Source organism: Bombus pyrosoma, linkage group LG18 (assembly GCF_014825855.1).
Source record: "Bombus pyrosoma isolate SC7728 linkage group LG18, ASM1482585v1, whole genome shotgun sequence".
NCBI classification, from domain to species: domain Eukaryota; kingdom Metazoa; phylum Arthropoda; class Insecta; order Hymenoptera; family Apidae; genus Bombus; species Bombus pyrosoma.
In genome coordinates, this window is record NC_057787.1 from 577,126 (window position 1) to 589,905 (window position 12,780).

Below are 12,780 nucleotides of genomic sequence, written 5' to 3' on the forward strand. Positions count from 1 at the left end.
CTGCTATGCATATATATTCAGCCATAAACACAACTTAGATTACTATATGTAACGTACCAACCGCCGTAGGGTGCACGACTTATTGGTTGCTCGGCGATATTTTCTCCTCCTTCTTTGTTCCCGCGACAAAGCGTCGTGGAATCCTCTTTGCGATTTGCCTTTGACAGCAAAGGGGAGCAGCAAAATATTCGTTTTGTCACGATACCGAGAATCGTGTTTTATCCAAAGTGTTAGCTCATAACTCCGTCGTTGGTAGGTTGCAGCAGACGTTGATACTGAAATTGAAGGAAAATTTCATGGTTAACACAATTGAAATTAACTCTCCGCAGGCAGAAACAAATCTTTGCATTTTCCGTGAGCCTAATTTGCTTACCTCTCTAGGCTTTTAAAGAGTCGAAAAACAATCCTGCAGTTGCTTACCGAAGTCTCTGCCATGTAGTCGATCTTTTGGTCAAGTTTTCGAAAAGTATTTCGCGAAAAATGAAAATCTGCTTCGAAGGAATCACAGGTGAAATATCGAGGAGCATAAACGGACTCAGCTTGCCTACGGAGGGTTAAAAATTCGTTCGAATCGTAAGGAATTATTCGCGATATATTACATACAGAAATCGTTATTCGATACCGGACTTACAATGTTCGTATGTAGCTAGTTAATTAATGCCCATGCGATCGATTTCGGAAATCAATCCGTGGGTCACGTCCACGAAAATTGTAGGGGCTTGAAAGCGGATCACGTAATTTCCGCAGACTTTTAGTTCTGTTGTTATATCCGGGCCGCCATCTGTCCCTCGTGCCTAGTCGTCCATCCCATTTTCAATTTCCACCACGTTCCCCGTTTCCTGCTTCTGGCCAAGCCGAACTCGCTTTCATCACAGTGGAAGCTCGTTCTATTGGCTCTGCCGGAGCTAACTGCTTCACGGTCGTTTATACAGCCTCCTAGGCCGTGCAAGAAACACTCCGTCCACGGAAAGGAAAAACTGTCGCTTAATCGTCCTCCATTCATCGATCCTGTCCTTTCAGTCCTGTCGAACAATTAAAATTTGTAAAATTTGTAAAAGCGTACGGGAACAAACAGCATCGCTTAAAAGAAAGAAATTTCTCGTGTATCTACGGTACAGTTCCAATTGCAACTTGTTTCGTTTCTTTGAAAGCGCTCCTACTTGTCTAACGAGACACAAGTACGACGCAATCTTCGATCGAAGTAAATTTCGATCCAGGCAACGCGCAATTCCACACCCAAGCGCTTCTACGTTTCAATTTGAGAGTTAGTTGGTCGAAAGCGAGGCGACCCTCGATCGGCCGGTTCACCGGCCACAAAGACATTCGATTTCCAAAGCGTATGAGAAAAGATCGTAAATTGGAAACGTCGCCTCGACTTTGAACGCGAAACACGGTTGGCTACGACGAAAGCGAATCGCAAACCGCGGCAAGTCGGTGATCGAGAGAAGGTTCGCGCTGAAAGGAGGAATAAATCCGTGAGCGACGGAACGAAGAAGTCAGGGACACGAGGTGGCGCGTGGCCCGCGCCACGACGATGGATCACGATGCCCCGGGAAAAACTAGACTAGGCGTTTTTATGGGCCATCAAATTACGCCGACCACCTCATAAAATGTTTAAGCGGGCTTCCGTGCAAGACATTCAACCAGTGACTGGGCTAATGTCCTTTGGCAAAAGTGCATCTTTCCGTTTTCTACCTGCTACGTGTCCTTTCCATCCATTCGCTTTCGTCGTATGACTTTTTTCCATCGCTGCTGACATTTTCTACTGTTTCCCTGCGCTTTGATGAATTATAGTCTGAAGCGTCAAATCTTGCGGGTATTACTAGGGAAAATTAAGAAAAGTCCTTGTGTATATATCTATAGGATGCTGACCAAGTAAAAGGACAATCGGTTTCCCAAACTGCCTACAGACAAAATGTAAACGGACAGCGTATCTATTGCATCGAAAAACTGTTAATAGAAACACGCCACAAAAGGAATATGGACCCGTAACGATACCAATACGAGAGGATGTCTAAATTGTATCGGAAGAAGAGAATCGGTTCGATGACAATAGACAGGAGGTGAACTGATGTGTCGTTGTAATAAATCATACAGTTCATCCCTAAACAGAGATCGGTTGGATACGCATTGCAATTAGTGTCGCGATTTCTCTTACTCGTACGATATGCTTACCGCTTGACTCACGAACTCGAGTCTCTTTTCAAGGTACGCGTTGCATCGATAATCGACGACACAGCGAGAACGAACGAACGAACGAGGCGGCGGACGCTTTTACGAACTGCTACGTGATGGTCGAGGGCCGTCACTGGCAACGCGCCGCCATTAAACGCGCCAGAAGAAATCGGGAAGTCGTTCCGCGAAGCGGTACCAGTTTGTCAAGTTCCGTGGACATTGAAATAGAGACATCAGCGCGGCCAATGAATCCGGCAGTAACAAAGAGAAGCAACCGCGAGAAGAAGGGACAGAAATGGTTGAAGAAAGATAGAAACGAGGGAATGGCCGGGAAAAGAGGGGCTTGTGGGTGGAAGACAAGTCTCTCGCTTGACTTTTGCTAATCCAGTGTCCGCGAGGTTGTGAATGAACGCATAAACGACAACGGCCTGCGTGAGCAACGGCGCCGTTAATATCGCGTGACAAGAATAAACGTCGGCCATAATTCAATATTGTAATTATACCCTCGTAACAGGCTTTATTGTGCCGATTAATATGCGTCGTTAAAGTAATTGCCGGTAGCGCGGACTACTCTCGCACCTATAATAGCCCGTTTAGCCATCTTAGACGCGGACATAGAGGATTGTGACACGCGATTCCCAATTTGCGGACGTTCTTCGCGGTTGTAACGCCGATTAATCGATTCGAACAGTGCTGCACGCACCCGGAACGTCTTTATTTACAACCAGTTATATATTTCGTTCGCGGCCTTCTTAACGTTCCATTGTACGTACGCAGACTCGCGAAGGTATTTGGTCGCTTGTAGAAAACTTTTCTGCGAATATATCTACAGCAGGATATAACGGGAGACGCGAATTTTCTTCAGCCTCAGAATTTGCATGATCTTTGTTCGCGAAGGACCGAGACGTATCCGATCACGGAGCGAATTTGATCGAAATAAGAATTCCAGTTTATAGTTGTTACGTGGCTGTTGTTTCAAGTCGTTCATACGATTTGCCTCGGTCCAGCCTATTTTCCGTTTCTTCCGATAAGCACGTTTAATGGGAGTAAGTTGCAAATGAGTATTACATAGCTGACTGTGTCTACAGGAGCTATGGAAGAGTCAAAAGAATCTCGGCACTTTGATAATTTTATATGGTATCGTTTGAACGACTGTTGACGATTGTTTCGAAAATCGGAAAGTCTTCAGAGTCACGAGATCTTAATAATTCGGCGGTTTTTCCAAGGCAAACGAAAGATTTCCGAAAGAGAGAAGAAAAAGACGCTTATCGTTAATTAATCACGATCGTCGACTCTTTACCTTGTTACTCGCGAAATCGACTACTTTGTCGGGCAAGGTTAATGGGATGGCGTGCCAGTTTCACGCCTGTTCGTGGAAAAGGTGGTCGCGGAACGAAGAAGGCTGGGCGGATCGCCGTTTTGGAAATGTTGCGTCGAAAGAAATTTATCTTTATAGAAATTCTTTTCAGCCCGTCGACGAATGGAAATTAATCGGCCGCGAACGGTTCGAGAAATGTTCTTTTAATCTCACTGTGCGTTGTAAATAATAAACTTTATCGCTTCGATAAAGGTAGTTAAACTCGCGTGGTCCAACCGACAACGATTACAATGATTTCTTTAACTCTCGCAGGATGATCACGGAACATGGTAAAACCTTTCGAACGCACTTAAAACAGAGATTATTAGACGAAGCAAACCTGATGGACTTTCTCAAAATCTACCACGTAACGTCAAGATTGGTATACCAGACGTTCATCCTTCGACGATCATCATCATCATCCGCTCCGTGCTTAAAGAAAAATCGAAAAACCGACTAAAGATGGGATACAGGAAGATACACGAGAAATTCGCGGCGCTGAACATCCGCAATTATCGACTCGCCTGGAAGACACGCGGCACGGAAAAGGCAAGAAAGCAGAAGAGGAAGAGGTCGGTGCGGATCCTCTTCACGTTCTCATGACGCGGCGGTCATTTTAAACGAGGTTCACGCGTCGGGACCACCCACCTCATGGAGCTGGCTGATTATATATACCTCAATTTCGGTCGTTCTCGACGTTCCAACTTCGTGGCTCTCGCGGCATTTCATCGGGTAAAAATCCGAAAAGCGAGGACGGCCGTGAGACTTTGGGCTTGGAACGCGTTTTAAGAGATTACCACAAACTTCTTCCCCTTCTACCTTTTTCTGGGTGCTCATCTTCCTCGGGTCTTTTTTTCTCCCTCCTCGGCCATCGAATGGCGTAGATGTGTTTCTGGATCTACTAATTGGTCGTAAAGGAAATTATGTTCCAGCCTCGTCCTTCCGAGCGAACTGCGCTACTCGCTGCTCGGGAAGGACTTTGACTGGGTCCACGAATTAGATTCTTTGTCGAGATTTCTTCGCGTTCGATAATCTCGCGAGTTCGTTTAAGTATTGTTCGTCAAACGAAGGTTCCTTGGTCGAGACAGGACTCATTTCGGTAATGAGATTTCGACCAATAATTTAAAATCTGGCTATTTCATCTTATAGAATCGGTCAACCAATTAAGATCGCTGCCAACATTATGAATTAATGCCAAGACCTTTCCTGCCGTGAATTGAATTTAGGTAAGAGACACGAGACTACGAATTGAAGTTTTTAGATCTTGAAATTCAGTGATAAAATAAACTCAAAGAAAACAGAATATGAGATAAAATTTCTTCCACGCCAAGCCTCTGCCTTCTAAGCAAGCTCAAAGAAACTGTCTGATCTCGATAGGATTTTCAAGAGGATTTTCAAGCTCTTCGCTGTGAGTTATAGAAAGAGGTCTCTTGTTTTACAGAAAAAAGGATCACTTCCTTTGAAGAATTCCATCGAATTCGTTGGTCGCGCGTGCCGCGAGTTCGTCTACGAAATTCTACCCCGGCGCTGGTTAACCGTTTGTTGTTGGGCGGCTATGGTGCTGCTGGTGGTGGCGGCGACGGCGCTGGTGGTGGCAAATATATTATGCCTCTCGTAAAATTAAGTTTTTACGATCATTTTATGGTCGCGCGCGGTCCGTCGATGCTTAGTACCTATAGGTGTGCATTTCTCGCAGCTGTGCTTTGCGCGACTCGGCTCGTGTCGACTCGTCACAGACCTCTTTCATCATACGCGTCAGCGAAACATTGTAATCGTTTTCGGAAACTCGGTTGCCTTGTCCCGTGAAATCCTTGGTTTATTCGATGCCGAAAATACCATTCTCATAGTCAGCTAGATCGTGATTGTTTATCTGGGCACGAACCGATGCAGAATTAGACTGAGCAAGCCTAACGCTATGACGGCTAGTCTCCCACCAAGAATTAAAAACGTACGATTTCTGTCACATTGTTGGAAAAATTCGATTTCTAAGAATTCGTAACCTCTGAATATTTAGAAAGTAAAAAGGTGGAAAAATGAATGATTAAAGAAATATCTAAAGAAACTCTTTCTGCCTGCAATATTCGAAATATTCTAAGATCACGTAACGCCGGATCTTTCGAAACGTTAAAATATTCCATACTTACGAGATGAGACAATTTTCAAGAAAGAATCACTATCCAACTGCACTATTCGAGCCAATACTAAGGTTTTTCAACGAGTTCTTCTATAAAACTGAGAACACACAAGCCACCTTTACCCCGTTGCAATCTTCCAGTCCAGCTTTTATCGTCGTAGACACGTCGAACGTTGAAAGATGCGAGCTACCGTTTAACGAACGAACGTGTCGTTCAGGAACACGGTAAACTGTTTGATCGGGCAAACGGTTCGAGCGACAAGGGCCAAATGAAGCCGGTGGAACGCGTCGGGTGCCTTTCTTTCTTGAGGTTTTGGGGTTGCAGCTTTCTCTTCGTATGAAAAAATTCTTGGGTCCCGAATCGGACAGCGTTTCACTGAAAATTCGGGTCGCCACCGGTACGTACAAGTCTTGGATCAATGGCAATTCCTCGTTTGTGAAAGTTTCGAAGGACTGCCGATCGGCGGAGAAGCAAAGGGAGAAACGTACTTATAGTTTGTCCATTCTAAGAGGCGAGCTCCGGATCTCTTGGTTGAAGTTATGCAACGCTTCCAGACGAATGTTAAACGATACAACGATAATAGGAAATAATTTTGGATTCCAAGAAAATTGATCTACGAGGTAATAACAACGACAAGTGTTATCGTAAAATATTACGTACGAACTGCTCGGAACAATTAGGCGATCTGCATATTCTCTTCCAATTATTATCTTAAAGTCATAGAAATGATAATTTTAGGATATTTCGTTGTTGTTATTCCTTTAATTTATATAACAAAATTCTCTAATTTCCTCGGGCAATGTCGTTTCCTATGTGTTTTGTTTTTCTTGGAACGGACTGACAGTTGTTATCTGACATTAACACTTTGAAGACCGGAGACGCGAATTCGCGTCTTTCATTTTCCAACGGCTGGCAACCGGAGACGCGGATTCGCGTCTTACATATTTCATGCGGTATCCTATAAAAATGTTAACCAGCGTTAGATAAAACAGTAAAAAGAGCAATACATGCCACAAACAAAATGTTATAAATGTGTTTTTAAAATAATAATACGAATAATATGAAATCGTTATCAATATATTGGATGTAATATCGAATCTTTCAGATGAATATCGCTTTGAATCTTTTCAATCGCTCGGAAAACACGCGCGAGTTCATGCTACAAGCCGGTTGTCAGGGTGTTAAGAAGACAGTAATTTTTGACAAAGACGAACGACACTCGAATCCGAAGATAATAAAAATTTCACGGCTTATACATTATCCTTTATCGTGTGAGAAAGAATTATTTTTCAAAATTTAAATAAATAGACCTTCTTTGCATCGGAGGAGAAGATAAAAGGAACGAGAATGACTAAACTTGGAAGGATAAAGCAGCCACGTTACCCCGCCTGCAGCTTTCGAGTAATTCCACGACGGTTATGGTGTTTACGCACGGCGGTGAAAGCCAGGATTGAATGCTAAAGAAAGGCTAGGACCAGGCGAGGGGATCGTATTATTTTAGTTGAATTATTTATAGAACGTTGCAGGAAAAAGGCACGCGCTTCGTTGCCCGAGAAGATTTCACCTGAAGAAGAATATACTCGCGCGAGGGGGCGAGATAGAGAGAGAGGAAGAAAGCGGAAATCGACGTTTCCTGGCGAAACGAGAATACAATTTCAGACAAAATTGTGGCTGATCCAACCTTCAGATTTAAGGAAATACTCTCGGGGAGACACGAGGGACGTTACGAAATCTCGAGGGTTCTTCTCCCGTAGGATAAACGTTCGTTCGATCGGTGGCCGAGTTTCCGAGTGTTGCGGTATTTTCGCGTATCGCTCGAAAAGCTGGCTGAGACACGAAGGAATTCGCCGATAAATTCGAGCGAAAGGGTGGAGGAAACCGGTCGGGGCTGGAGGCGAGATTGAAGGCTTGGCATCTGGATATCTTTCGAGGCGTGGTTGTGATATAACCTTCTCTATCTATGATGGCATCACTTCCGTGCCTGATCCTACGATAGCGATATCAGTCTGAAAGTGTCTCGAAATCTTTTCCGTCCGACATACGACTTAATCTTATTTAACGCTGTATCGGCTATCTGTAAGACAAGCTTCGTTTATTTATTTATTTTTGTATAACGAAAGTAAGAAGAAGAGTCAGATTCGATTTACTCGAGAAAAGTAGAGTCTGACGGTAGAGGAATATCAGAATTCTGGAATGCAAATTCTGCGATGTTCGAAAGATCGTCCTAACCGAACAAAGTCTAAATATAGCGTGGCCGAATAAAGATAAAAACCAAGACGCCGAGAGTTTAAAACTCGGACGATTAGGTTGCAAGAACGCGATACATTGTAAAGTTGACGGTCGGAGCAACCCTTGTTTCCATCAGCGTTATCATCGGGTCTTCGTCTGAGTCTGGGAACATCGAGGCGGTTTCTCCATCACGGAGGACTTTATCTCGGACCAGCCGACGATAGAATGCAAAACAGTGTCGCAAAAACAAGCTGCAGGGGAAATCGACGAGTAGCCTGAGGAGGAGTTAAAGGTGGAGAAGGAGGAGACAGAGTAAGGTAAAGGCAAGTTGGCGGACAGAAGAGGGAAGAAAGATCTTGGGAGACTTTGCCTGATGAGGACGGTTCCCATGACGACGCAACCCCAGGAACACGAAACGGTCTAGCCATCCTTGACTCAATACCGGCTCGCCATATACTCACGTAGCTCGCATCGAACCTCACCACCACTTCTTCGGTCTTCAAACCCTCTTAAGCTCTGGCTGGTCCCCTGCACCGTCTCTCGCCCCCTGCCCCCTCCGCCCACTTTCACCGCCACGTCCCTGGCCAAATGGAATATCCCACGCTTATACTTTGTTCCATCTGCGGGTCCATATCGTCCGTTCGCGTGTACAGTGTACACGTGTGTACGTGGTTATTCGTGTGAGCGACGGGCCGAGCGCGGAATACAAACGATCGAGCGTGCTAACGGAAAAAGAAAAAAGAAAAGGAAAAGCGCGAGCAGACTCGGAATTGCGGCATTAAGGGAGTCGCCGAACTTGGACGTGTTCGCCTTTTGCCGATTCGAACACGTTTCCTGGGAAAATAGTGAACGTGAGCGAGATAAATCGGCCATCACTGGGATAATTAGCTTCTGGTTCTTTGCTATTCCTTTCGGAATTTGCGAGTAGCGATTGCATCCGTTTGAAAGGCTCGATTTAGGAGAAATACATAAGCCGTTTCTCGAACATTGTCGTCCTTAGATCGCATGCTCTATGGCTATATTTTTCTTTCTTTTTTCTTTCTTATCTCGATAAACTTGGTTGACTTTTCACTGAGAATCGATATCCAGTAATCCGTCGTTTTATCACTTTGTTTCAAATATCGTGTGACTTTTCACCGTCGAAAATATCACACAACGGCGTAAAAAAGTTTCTTATCTCGAGAGGGTGGTTGCTTTCGAAGCTATTCGGGAAACAGTTCTACGACGAGGGTAGATATTTCGATCGATGTTAAAGAAACATGCGGTTTCGAAATCTCCTTCTAAGATCTCGAAATACTAATCTACGAATGCCCCACCCTCTGATTTGTCTTAAACCCAGAAACCGTTCAAGGATAGAGAAATTATTGAACAAAATCACCAATAATATCGATCTCTCAAACGATTTAAGAAAAGAGCTCCAGACTATTCTTGACTGGCATCGAGTATTCTTCTCGTCGAATATTTGAAAATCTAAATTCCATGTTGGAAAACATGAATTCGCGAGTATATGACGGGTCCTGGAGATAATTGAGCACAAGGAGGTCAGTCGACGGTAACTCGGGTCAGCGTGGCTCGGCTAGTGAATCGCAGGGAGAAACCCAGACTGGGAATTGGAGGTCTGGCCGGTCTCGTAGAGCGCACGCCACTGCCATGTTGGAGGCGAATGTCGGGAGCGGCGTTCGGGATTGGTCGCGCGGCCATATCGTCTGCCTGTGGAAACGAGAGGGCGTCCCGGTGCTGGCGGCGTTCCACGCGGAAGGCGTCCCGACGCCCTGCTAAAAACGGCACGCGTCACGTCACATGGTTATGGGACTCAACCCCTTTTCCGCCCCTCCTGCCAGACGACCGCCAGAACCAGTTCACCGAGTCGCGGAGACGACGGGTTTCGACCCCTCGCGGCCAACGCGATATATTCCAATTCTCTCGACAGCGATTAACGAGCATTTTGCACGCTGCACCTTATGGAACAGTTGACTTTCATAAACGATCTATGTTGAGTTTCAGGTTGCAATTTTTGAAGATGAAACGAGGCGATTTTAGGGGTAGCAGAAGGGTGAGTAACTGTACGTGCGATCGATGAACATTTGCACGTTCGTTAGGATCCGTGGAAGGGTTGATTTTCATAGATAATCTCAGCCTTGAATTTTTGAAGGAAAGCGAAGATGCTAGGATAAAGCGGTAGACGAGGGTGGGTTGTTGCATTGAAAATACGATAAAAATTGCTTTCCTGCAAGAGAAAAAAAGAAAAGAAAATAGAAAATATGACATCTTCCCCTATAGTTCTCGTAAGATACGTCGAGGTCGTTGAAGTTTAATGCGAAACGAGGTCGAAGAACGTTCGAGCAGAAGGAAGAGAATATATTTTGCGGATGAGTTATTATTAAAATGTATTCGACCGAGGGATTGCTGCTTCAATGATTTAATATATAATACGTATTAGGAACATGTCGAAGTCTATTAGAGTTTTCAGTAATATAATCCAATGGAATTAGATTAAGTAAATAAAAGTTGAAGCGTAATCTCCGTCATTTTCAAGATACCCTTCTAAAAGCCAGAGTTTCCCCGTCGAGTGTAATTTTGCAAGAAACTTTTTTCATGATTCGAGTTTCGTAATCTCTCGTAAGGGGTTTCCGCGTAATGAGTGCAACCCTTTCTGCTGAACTTTTAGTACCGTTGCCTGACGTGAATTAAGACTGCCATTGGCTCCTTTGGGATCGGATTTTTTTTAATTATCTTAGCTGCGTCATGCCTCTTTTTTTTTTTGAGTGGAGCCTCGACTCCCACCGTCTCACAACGATAAATGACACGCAGCTGGTACTCATCGTTCGAATAATCTTTTTTCTGGAATATTTAAGATTCGGTAGAATACAAAGAAATCTTTGTATATGCTTCGAATCGGCATGGAAGTGTTGTATCTGCACAGGTCTGTATTTATTGGAAAATCTACCTGCTCCGTATAAAACACCCCTATAGGATAACGAGGCGATAAATATCGACCCATTACAGCGACAGAGGGTGTTACAGAAAACGTGCGTTTGAGAGCAATAAACTTTGAGGGTAATAAACTTCATTGTAATCCATCGGTCAAGGTTAAGAATCCTATACTTTTAACAGCCGCTCGATAATTCTTAACTATCGTCGCGCCGAAGAACAAATCTTATGACAATTTGTTTAGCTTTTTGTCCGTCACTTTGAAAAATAATTATCTTAAACCTTTTCATGAATCTTGAAGCATGAATTTAACAAAAACCTATTTCCAATTAAATATCTAAAGAATCATCTTACCCTCGTTCATAATTAAAATATGCTGGCCAAAACCACTGTCTTTCGACTTTCTCGATCTCGTTTAAGCTTCTCGCATGGACTACTCTACAATTTGCATAAAGCCAGCAACATTTCGTTCGACTTGCGATCGTTGTGACAGCGATGGCGCGTAATCGTCGAGAATCATGGGATTTTTAATTCGATTACACGGCGAAATGCGTGCTCAGGGCTGAACTGGACGACGTAAATGGTAAATGGACGGCTTCTGCGAAGCGTTTCATAGAAATGGCATAACACAGCTACCCCTCGCTGGGGTTAGATACGGCAGGGAAGCAAGAGCTTTCTCGTGTCCGGCTGTTGCGCACCCTCGACCAATCTCTTCTGTACACACCGATGTTGGCTAGCGTGTTTTTCACGCGACCACCCCTTCTCCTCGCCCTTACTTCGCTCCACGACGATAATATTCCTCGTGGCACGTCCTGCCCACATTTCGCCAAGCTTCACCATTACCGTCTCTCTCGCTTTCTCCGTAGGTCCGTGTCGTTCTACCTCTAGTCTCAGGAAACTGGTCGACCTTTTGTGTCGCGCAAATGGTCAGGATTTGTGTATCAACCATAGGGAAAACCTTTCTAGAAGGAAGATCGTGACACGGTAATTTGCTGGGAATCATTGTGTAGATACGTGTCGAACAGCTCGTTTTCGGAATATGAGTACAACTACGATCTTTTCTGCTGCTTTCCTACAATTTATTATTTTATAGACGGAGGAATTTCTTTTATCTGAATTTATCGGGAGATAAACAGTTCATACAATAAGAATTCAATGATTTTCCCTGTTATGTACTCTCCTGCTATCTATGTGACTAGATTCAATTCCAGTTTGACCAGGCACCGGCTGCAATCCGGTTCCAATTTTTATGTGAAAATTTAGATATCTATTAATTTATTGAACGGTATCTGATTAAGATTCAAAACATACGGACTTGTTTTGATTTCAAACGATAAAGATTGAATCGATATGAAAATTCTCAATGTACTTCGTTGGGAAAATATTTTCCTTTACGTCTCATGGTCTCTCTCTTACACGCTGAATCGACGTATCTCCTCTCTCCCTTCGAGCGTCGTTCGCCGGTCCGCCGTAAACTCACCCCCAGAGATTTGGTTCCGCAGACACCTCCAGAGAGCATTTCCACCTGCAGTCTCGATTTCGATGTCTACGTTCAGCGAATCGAAATTCATAGGCACGCCCATGATTGAATCTGCCGACCCGAGAAAAGTACCGTGATGGACTGGATCTGTTCAAAATGTTTCTGTGCATTCAACTTTTTCCGTATCGTTCCAACAGGAAAAATTCGTAAAAAATTTATTATTCAAATCGAGACATCAGCATGGTCCCAATTGCTTCGGTCAAAATGGCGAGTAACGCTATCGGTATAGAAACAGAAACATGTTTTGGAAAGTAACAAGCTAAGAGACCGTATTATATGTCGGTTAATGGCTGTACAAGGTACCGAGCTTTATACCTGGAGCGATATATATATATTAAAAATATTTATATAACGTCACATTAACGGTATACAGATACAGCAATGCCAATGAGCGTTCCCTTTCTTTGTGTTTC

At 44.1% G+C, this 12,780-nt stretch overlaps 1 long non-coding RNA gene across 1 annotated transcript; it reads right to left on the reverse strand.

Annotated features, from left to right (window-relative positions):
• Positions 1-205: 205 nt before the first annotated feature.
• On the reverse strand, positions 206-943 carry LOC122577220. The gene is made up of 3 exons (XR_006320144.1): positions 632-943; positions 374-544; positions 206-275 (listed from the first exon to the last, which is right to left on the reverse strand). It is a non-coding gene; the product is annotated as an uncharacterized LOC122577220 (long non-coding RNA).
• Positions 944-12,780: the final 11,837 nt, after the last annotated feature.